Source organism: Macrotis lagotis, chromosome X (genome assembly GCF_037893015.1).
Source record: "Macrotis lagotis isolate mMagLag1 chromosome X, bilby.v1.9.chrom.fasta, whole genome shotgun sequence".
NCBI classification, from domain to species: domain Eukaryota; kingdom Metazoa; phylum Chordata; class Mammalia; order Peramelemorphia; family Peramelidae; genus Macrotis; species Macrotis lagotis.
This window is the reverse complement of record NC_133666.1, coordinates 434,013,924-434,021,900: the sequence shown is the minus strand read 5'-3', so window position 1 is coordinate 434,021,900 and position 7,977 is coordinate 434,013,924.

Below are 7,977 nucleotides of genomic sequence, written 5' to 3'. Positions count from 1 at the left end.
GTGAGTATCAATAAATCACTGCTTAAGGACTTGGAACTTTGGAATGTTACAGCACTGAAAAAAAAGAATGGTTTTTGAGTTAGGAAAAAAAAATTACCTACTTGCTGTTCTTTAAATGGAAAGACAACCTGTGCAGTTATTCTCTCCCTTCATTCTCCCTTAAGGATCTATGAAATTCTCTCTGAGATTCCCCAAGAAGGGGAAAGAGAGTTTCCATTCAGACCAATATTAGCAACATTATCATCTGCACAGACATAGCAGCATACTCTGAAAGTTGGAGCCCCTGACTACTCTTTCTGCTTATGTTTCTTTCCCTAAGTATAATTTGTCAGTCTTCCTGAAATGACTGTTTTTAGTTTTTGGAAGTGATTTCATGAATTGAAGAGATAAAAATGTTGCTGTGGCCTTCAATTGAAACTGAATGACAGCAGGAAGAGTTTAACACAATTTTACCATTTTCAAGAGAAGATAACTAATGAATGCATGATATGTCCATCTTCTGAGCTGACTGGCCAAAAGGAATAAACACTGAAAGAATGAATCATTTGTTTGGATAGTGCAGAGACAAGTAATAGATACTTGTTTAATGATGTGACCATATACTTTGTATTTTATTATTTCAAGTATTTACTTCCTAGGAGAGTATAATAAGAGTTGAGTTATTTTTTGTTTTAAATTTTTGTCAATATATACTTATGATATTTTTGTGTTTTAGAGATTTCTTTTGTGTGGAAAAATAAATAGCATTTATAATTAGCATAATTTATAAACAGCATATATAATTCAATATTGCATATTGAGTACTGTTTTTTGGGGAGACCTTACATATGAGTCAAATCCAAACTTTAAGTGGTTTTCCTTGGGATCCAAGGGGTACAAAAACTATAAGAATGAGCGTCACCCCAGAAACTATATTTCAATAGGACTAAAATGGGCTTATGCACTGGAGTCCTGAATCCTACAATTTCCTTTCGGGAAAATATGATCTGTCCATTCCTCCCTAGTCCTAGTATTGTTTGTATGTTTACACTTGGGACTAAGATGTGAAAAGTTGAGTCCAATCAACTTTAAGTATTTTACACACACACACACACACACACACACACACACACACACACACACACACACACACACACACAGACTTATATTTGAGACTATTAAGTTTGCTTTATCTTTGAGTTGAACCTACTTTTCCTATTGTTGATATATTCATATCTCCATCTAGAATGTGCTATGCATGGCTGGGATGCACTGGATCAAGGAAGTGATAGTCTATGGATGGAATATAGCACTCTTGGAGAAGTTATATCTATATCTCTATTTGGATTGCTTGCAACATTGTTAGGGGAAACATTTAAAAAATGTACGGAATTTCATATATAGAATTCAAGTGACCCTTGGAAGAGATTTTGCCTAGAACCATGGCATTTCTTACCCAAGGTTGGGTGGGGTGATTTTTCAGATCCCATATCTATTGGGCAAACCTCATGTGTTCAGAGAGGTCATTTGAGACTAGAATTTCCCTCTGGGAAAAGAAGTTTGGTTTTTCTTTTTGTCTATGCTTTATTTAGTTTTTTAAAATTTTAATATTTATTTCTCTCTGGTTCCTTGGTTTGGGATATTTCTAAGAATGGAAGGAATTAGAACCTGAGAATTTTGTAAAATTTTCTTTGTTTATTTTGTTTATATGTTTATTAATTTAATTTTGAGTTTGGGGATGATTGCAGTTTCCCTACCCACCAGCAAGGTAAGCCTTGGCAGTCACAAAATACAATTAAATTTAGGGCCATAGAAGAATTATGCTTAATGGTCTTCTTAGGGCTCTTCTTATGACATTGAATAATGTATTAGGAACTCTGGTTTATTACTTAGTAGTTTTTAAATGGAATGACAACTTCCGTATTTACTCCCTCCCTTCATTCTCCATTTGGGATCTGTGAAATTCTTTCTGACATCCCCCAGGAAGAGAGGCTTCTCTTTGATCAGTATTAGCAACATTATCATTTGCTCCTACAGTGCTTCCTGTGTTTTTAAAGAATCATTAACTTAAAGAACTGGAAGAACCTACTTAAAGATCTCCCTCCAACTGTATTATTCAGAGAACCCCCATTTTCTATAAATGAAGATATGAACAAATATGGCAAAAGCAGCCTAGTTGCTTTGCTTATTTATATTTTATTGGGAGGACACCATAGTAGGAGAAAACAAGTAAGCTTTCTGATTTCTGAACCCTGAGTTACTTCAAAGTTATCTCTCATATTAAAACCTATTGAATGTCACTTTAATTTAATTTAATTTAATCATACCAATTCAGACTTAATGAGAACTTCCAACACAAACATGAACTAGCCGTTTTTTCTTCTCATAAGTTTTCCTTAACTTTAATGACAAATTTAGTCAATTTTTAGAAATCTAGAATGAGACATGTTTTTTATGTCAATAAAAAGTAGTCACAGGGTTTATATCTTACAAGGTCAACTGTGAAATTGAGAGTATGGCATCACTTAATTGACCAATTGCAAAGGTGTTCCTGTTAAGATGCCTTGACAAAAATGTGGCATTTAGTTTTTTTCTTCCAGAACTATATGACATTAATTTTCTGACTGTGCTTCTGGAAAATTCTTCAGAACCATAAAACAAAGAAAAAATGATACATTTCTGATAATCTTTCATTATTTTTAATTATATCCCTTTACTCTTGACTTAAAAATGATGTTAGCTAAAGTCATAAATTTATAATAGGATGAGGTTCTGTGTGTCAATCTCTGTTCATTTTTCTATGAATATAAATGAATCTTCATAGTTTGTACCCTGTAGAAATTTGATAACAATAGCTAGCCTTTTTATGTTTGCAAAGTGCTTTACAGTTATTAACTTATTTTGTCCTCATAAAACCTTTTCAGGTAACTATTTTTCCCATTTCATGACTGAAGAAACTAAGGTAGATAGCAGTCTTATACCTAAGAATATTGTATTTAACTTGAATCTAAGGCTTCCTAAATCCAGTTTCACTTTATTCTACTTAATGCACCATCTAGCTGCTCTAACTTAGAGTGAAGTCAGGATTCATTCATAATATTGAGAACTAAATATTCTTTGATTTTTAATTTTTTTACTGCTACCAAGCACTTTTTTCCTTCCCCCAAATGCCTCATTTTATTGTCATTTCTTCAGGTTATTTTCAATCCACTGATGCTTAAATATTTGCTCTCTCTTTTATAAGAAATGGTTTTATCTCTTTTGGAAAATACAGTTCTCATTTTCTCTACTATTTGGTACAGAACTTCCTTTTCATGACAAAAAATCACCTTATAGTTGATACTATGATTTTACTCTTCTTAAAATTTAAATTTCAAAGAGAATAAAAGAGCATTCTGGATAGTCACTTAGAAGATTTCTTGTGTGGATTGCAATGTATTTGCCTTTGTATCTTCTTGAGTGAATCAGCCTTGCAGCTGTTGTGAAGTGCCTGTATGTAATATCCAATATCACACCCTTTCTTCAGACATATTTATTGTTTTCTGAATTGTCTCACATCTTTCATTGGTGGAATCTTAAGAAGGAACTTCCCTACTTTGATGACAACCTGGCAACAAAGCTATTATTAGTTCCCCAAAATATGAAATCTTTGTAACCTATACTTAAATGTACCACATAGTACTTTACTAGCCTACAACTAAGTATAAATGCTGAGGATCTTCCCATTAGTTTTAGATTGTTCAGTGCACTTAGAGCAGCTTCGCTTGTGTTTGTCCTTCTATCTGGCTTGTCATCATATTCCTTCTGAGGACTTGAAATGTTTATCTGCTTGTAGCATGACAGAATGAATTGGCCATATTTGTCATTGGAAGCTGGGACCAGGTGGTAGCTCAGACATACAAAAAGGACTTAATAATTAGATTTCATTTCCAGTTTAACTTCTTCTTAAATTAAGATAAATCTTTAGATTAAAATGCCATTTTATATTAAATTTGGATTAAAACCAAAATGAATCAGTTTTCAGGTGAAGAAATTAAAGCTATTTATAGTCATGTGAAAAAATGTTCTAAGTCATCATTGATTAGAGAAATGCAAATTAAAACAACTCTGAAGTACTGTTTCACACATATAAGAATGACTAAAATGAAAAAAAAAGAAAATGATCAATATTGGAGGAGATGTGGAAAAACTGGGACACTATTCACTGTTGGTGGAGGTGTGAACCTGATCCAGTCATTCTGGAGAATAGTTTGGAGCTATGCCCAAAGCGTAATAAAACTGTGCATACCCTTTGATCCAGCAATATCAACTAGGTCTATATACCAAAGAGATAATACAAGGGGGAAAGAATCATGTGTACAAAAATATCTATAGCAGTTCTTTTTCATAGTGGCAAGGAATCAGAAATTTAGGAGATGTGAATCTTTGCTCTCTTTTTAAAACTTATTTTATGTTTTTTTCTTTCCCTTTAGTTCTAATTCTTCTTTCAAATCATGACTAATAAGGAAATATGTTAAGCATGATTGTACATGTATAATCTATATAGGATTACTCGCTGGGGAGAGGGGAGGGCAGAGAGGGGAGTAGAAAAATGTGGAATTAAAAGTTTACAAAATGTTGATTGTTGAAATCTTTCTTTGCTTGTAATTGGAAAAACCAAAAATAAAATGACAAATAAAATGTCAATGAACTCTATTAATGAAAAAAAAATATTGAGTATCTATCCCTGTCCTCAGCACATAGAGCATATTGCAGATAAAACTTATACTGCACCCCTCATAAGTTTATAATATAGTTAGGGAAACAAAATATAGATAATATACAATTACTAATGCATATAAGGCAGCATTATACAATTACTGATTCATATACATGCTAAGTTATATGATCTGGGCAACAAGTATTTGAAATTAACAAACTATCACAGGTTATGGAGATCATTTTGTGCAACTTCCTTGTTTTCATACAAAAGAATATGTTCCTAAAGAGGTTTTCCTTTTGAAGGAATCAAAGTTTAATGTCTTGTCCAAGGTCACACAATAATGGAATCAGAATTTGAATCCCCAAATATCAATGGACTTGGGAGTTAGGTGATTTCTGCATTCTGTTACTTATTATCTGTGAGACTTTAAATAAGTTACCCTGTCTCTCTGGCTACCATTATCACATTGGAGAAAGGAGGAAATTGGTATAGTCCTGTGTTGTGAAAACAATAAGTTCCAGAGTAATTAGAATGTCTTCCTGCTGGAGAAGTTATTTGATTGGCATATGAATACCATGTGAATACATGAATATCACCTAGATAGCTAAGTGATACAGTGAACAGAACACTGGACTTGGAATCAGGAAGACAGTTTAATGAGTTCCATTCTGACCCTGGGCAAGTCCCTTAATCCTGTTTGCCTCAATTTATTTCAAAATGGCCTAGAAAAAGAAATGGCAAATCAATCTAGTATTTTTGCCAAGAAAATCCCAAATAGAGTCGCAGAGTCAGACATAACCAAAACGTCTCAACAACAATTACATCAGCAACCACAACAGCTACAAGAACTACAAAAACAGCAATACCAGCAGCAACAGCAGCAGCAATAATGGGTAGAAAATTGGCTATTTTAGAATAAAGGAAATGTAGATTTCAGTGGAGCTTACTATTTTGTTTGGGATTTCAGTGGGGAGAAAGGGTTAGTTGCTTCATATCCTTCATTATCAAAGACCAAAATAGTATTGTCATGTAAGAAACAAGTTACAATACTGCCTCTGAGATGACATAGAAGTGTATGCATGTTCTACTTATGTTTAGAGATGAGAATGTGATGGTACTGAAGATAGCATAAAAGTTAGAAATATGGTACTGAAGATAGCATAAAAGTTAGAAATACATGTCTTTAGGAAGCTTTTATGTTGAACTATATCTTAGTAATCAATAAAATCTGAGCAGCTTTGATTTCTATTTCTTAGTGTTTTTGTTTACATTATTATTATTGAAATTCTTGTTCTTTTTGTTTTTTAATGTATGCTTCATTAATTAAAAAAAAGACTATATACCACATGATATATTTTGCCCTGGGGGAGCAACAGAAAACTAACCATTGCTACCCACTCGTTTCTATAACATAACAAGAATATATGACTTTGCTGAGATACCAGGCAAGGGTACCAGTTTTATTGTTTACTTTTCCACCTCTGCATATAGTTTCTAAACACTACTTCTTAATCAGTTATGATCCTAAACTTTCTACTTTTCAACTGCTTTGGGTAAAGCAGAGTATCAGGTTTCCCAATGCCTTTCAAATGGAAATCTGCAGAGATTTTGAAAAATTAAAGGTCTATTATAAAAAAATATAAAAAATCTAAAAGTTTTCACAATAAGATAGGCAATATGATGCTTGCCTTCTTATTAGTTTAAAATCACATTGAGATTTCAACCACCAAAAATTTAAGGTAAAAAACACCAAAATGAACTGAGAATAAAATGAAAGACACCAATTAAAAAGTAAATAAATGTCCACATGAAAGTAAATAAAATGGGGGTAAATACTAACAGAAAGAAAAATTGGATAACTAGGAAATAACCAGAATATCAAATGGTATCAACACAATGATGACAAAACTTCTTTCATTGCAAAACCAGAGTAAAACATGACAATGGAAATGGGAAATTGAAATAGAATTAATTAAAATTAAAATGAAGACTAATAATCATGATTCAGAATTTTTGGTTAGGAAAAATTGGACAATTTAGAGAAAAAAATGCAAAAGTAGAGTTTTGCTTATAGAACTTAAAAATTCCCATGGTAATAATTCTAACTTTAACTTTTCCTTTCTCTAGTCTCTTTTTATCTGGATTATATCTCCTTCCCAACATGATCTCCTCTTCATTCTTTTCCTGATAAAGAAATATAGCAAATGGGATCATGGATCTTTATTCTTGCAACATGCCAAAACTGCAAAATGAAAACTTGGTTGCATCTGAGATCTTGATTGTTCAAATTCTTCCAATCTTGTAAAAATTGTATAGTTTATATATTATTTGTGGAAAGACTCTATTTTCCCAAGCAAGAGTAAAATTCTAAAAGAAATTAGAAGTAAATTTCCCTCCAAAGACCAATATTTAAGGCTCCCTATGGTTGACAGTAATTGCAATTAGTTTTAGAAGTACAATTTCGTCCTCAGTGAATATTTGAATCAAGTGTAAAATTATCACATGGTCATTCCAGTCTAATATAACAAGTATATTTTAGCAGAGGGAAGTCTCCATTCAGCAATAATAAGACTTATAAAGGAGAACAATTCTCTTTGGGGAGAAAAATGTCTTTGAAGGATTATACAAGGCATTTTTAACTTTCCCATGTAGGATGGTTATTTCGTGAGGTAAAAGTTGAAGTTCTAACTCATGCAAAAACATTCAAAGAGATGAAATAAATGATAGCAGCATCATCATTGATATGTGTATATATATATTATTCCCCATAAACATTTTGTGGAGATAATAAGAATGCGAGTTGATAATTGTTGATATTCTAATTGTCCTTTGTAAGTAGTAGTGATTATTTTTAAGTCAAGTCAATAATGATTTAGTAAGAAACTACTATAAGCTGCTCCAGGGATACAAAAAAGAGGGCAAAAACCCCATACCCGGATTATCTCAAGAAGTTCAAATTCTAACAGGGGTGAGGAGAAGCACACAACTATGGACCATCAAAATATAAATAGGATAAATTGGAGATAATCTTAGAGAGAAATCAGTAGCATTAAGGGGGAATTTGAAATTTTTTCCCCTTAAGGTAGGGATATTTGAAATTTTATGAAGCCAGGCAAGTCAGAGATGAATAAATTCAGGCATGGGAGATGACCAATGAAAATTTCCAGAGTTGGGATGTGGAATGTTGTGAGCAAGGAACAAGGAGGCCAGTGTCACTCTATCAGAGTACACGAAGAGAAATACTTTAAAAATTATTTTATTTTGAGGCAATTGATTACTGAACTAGATGGTTTAAT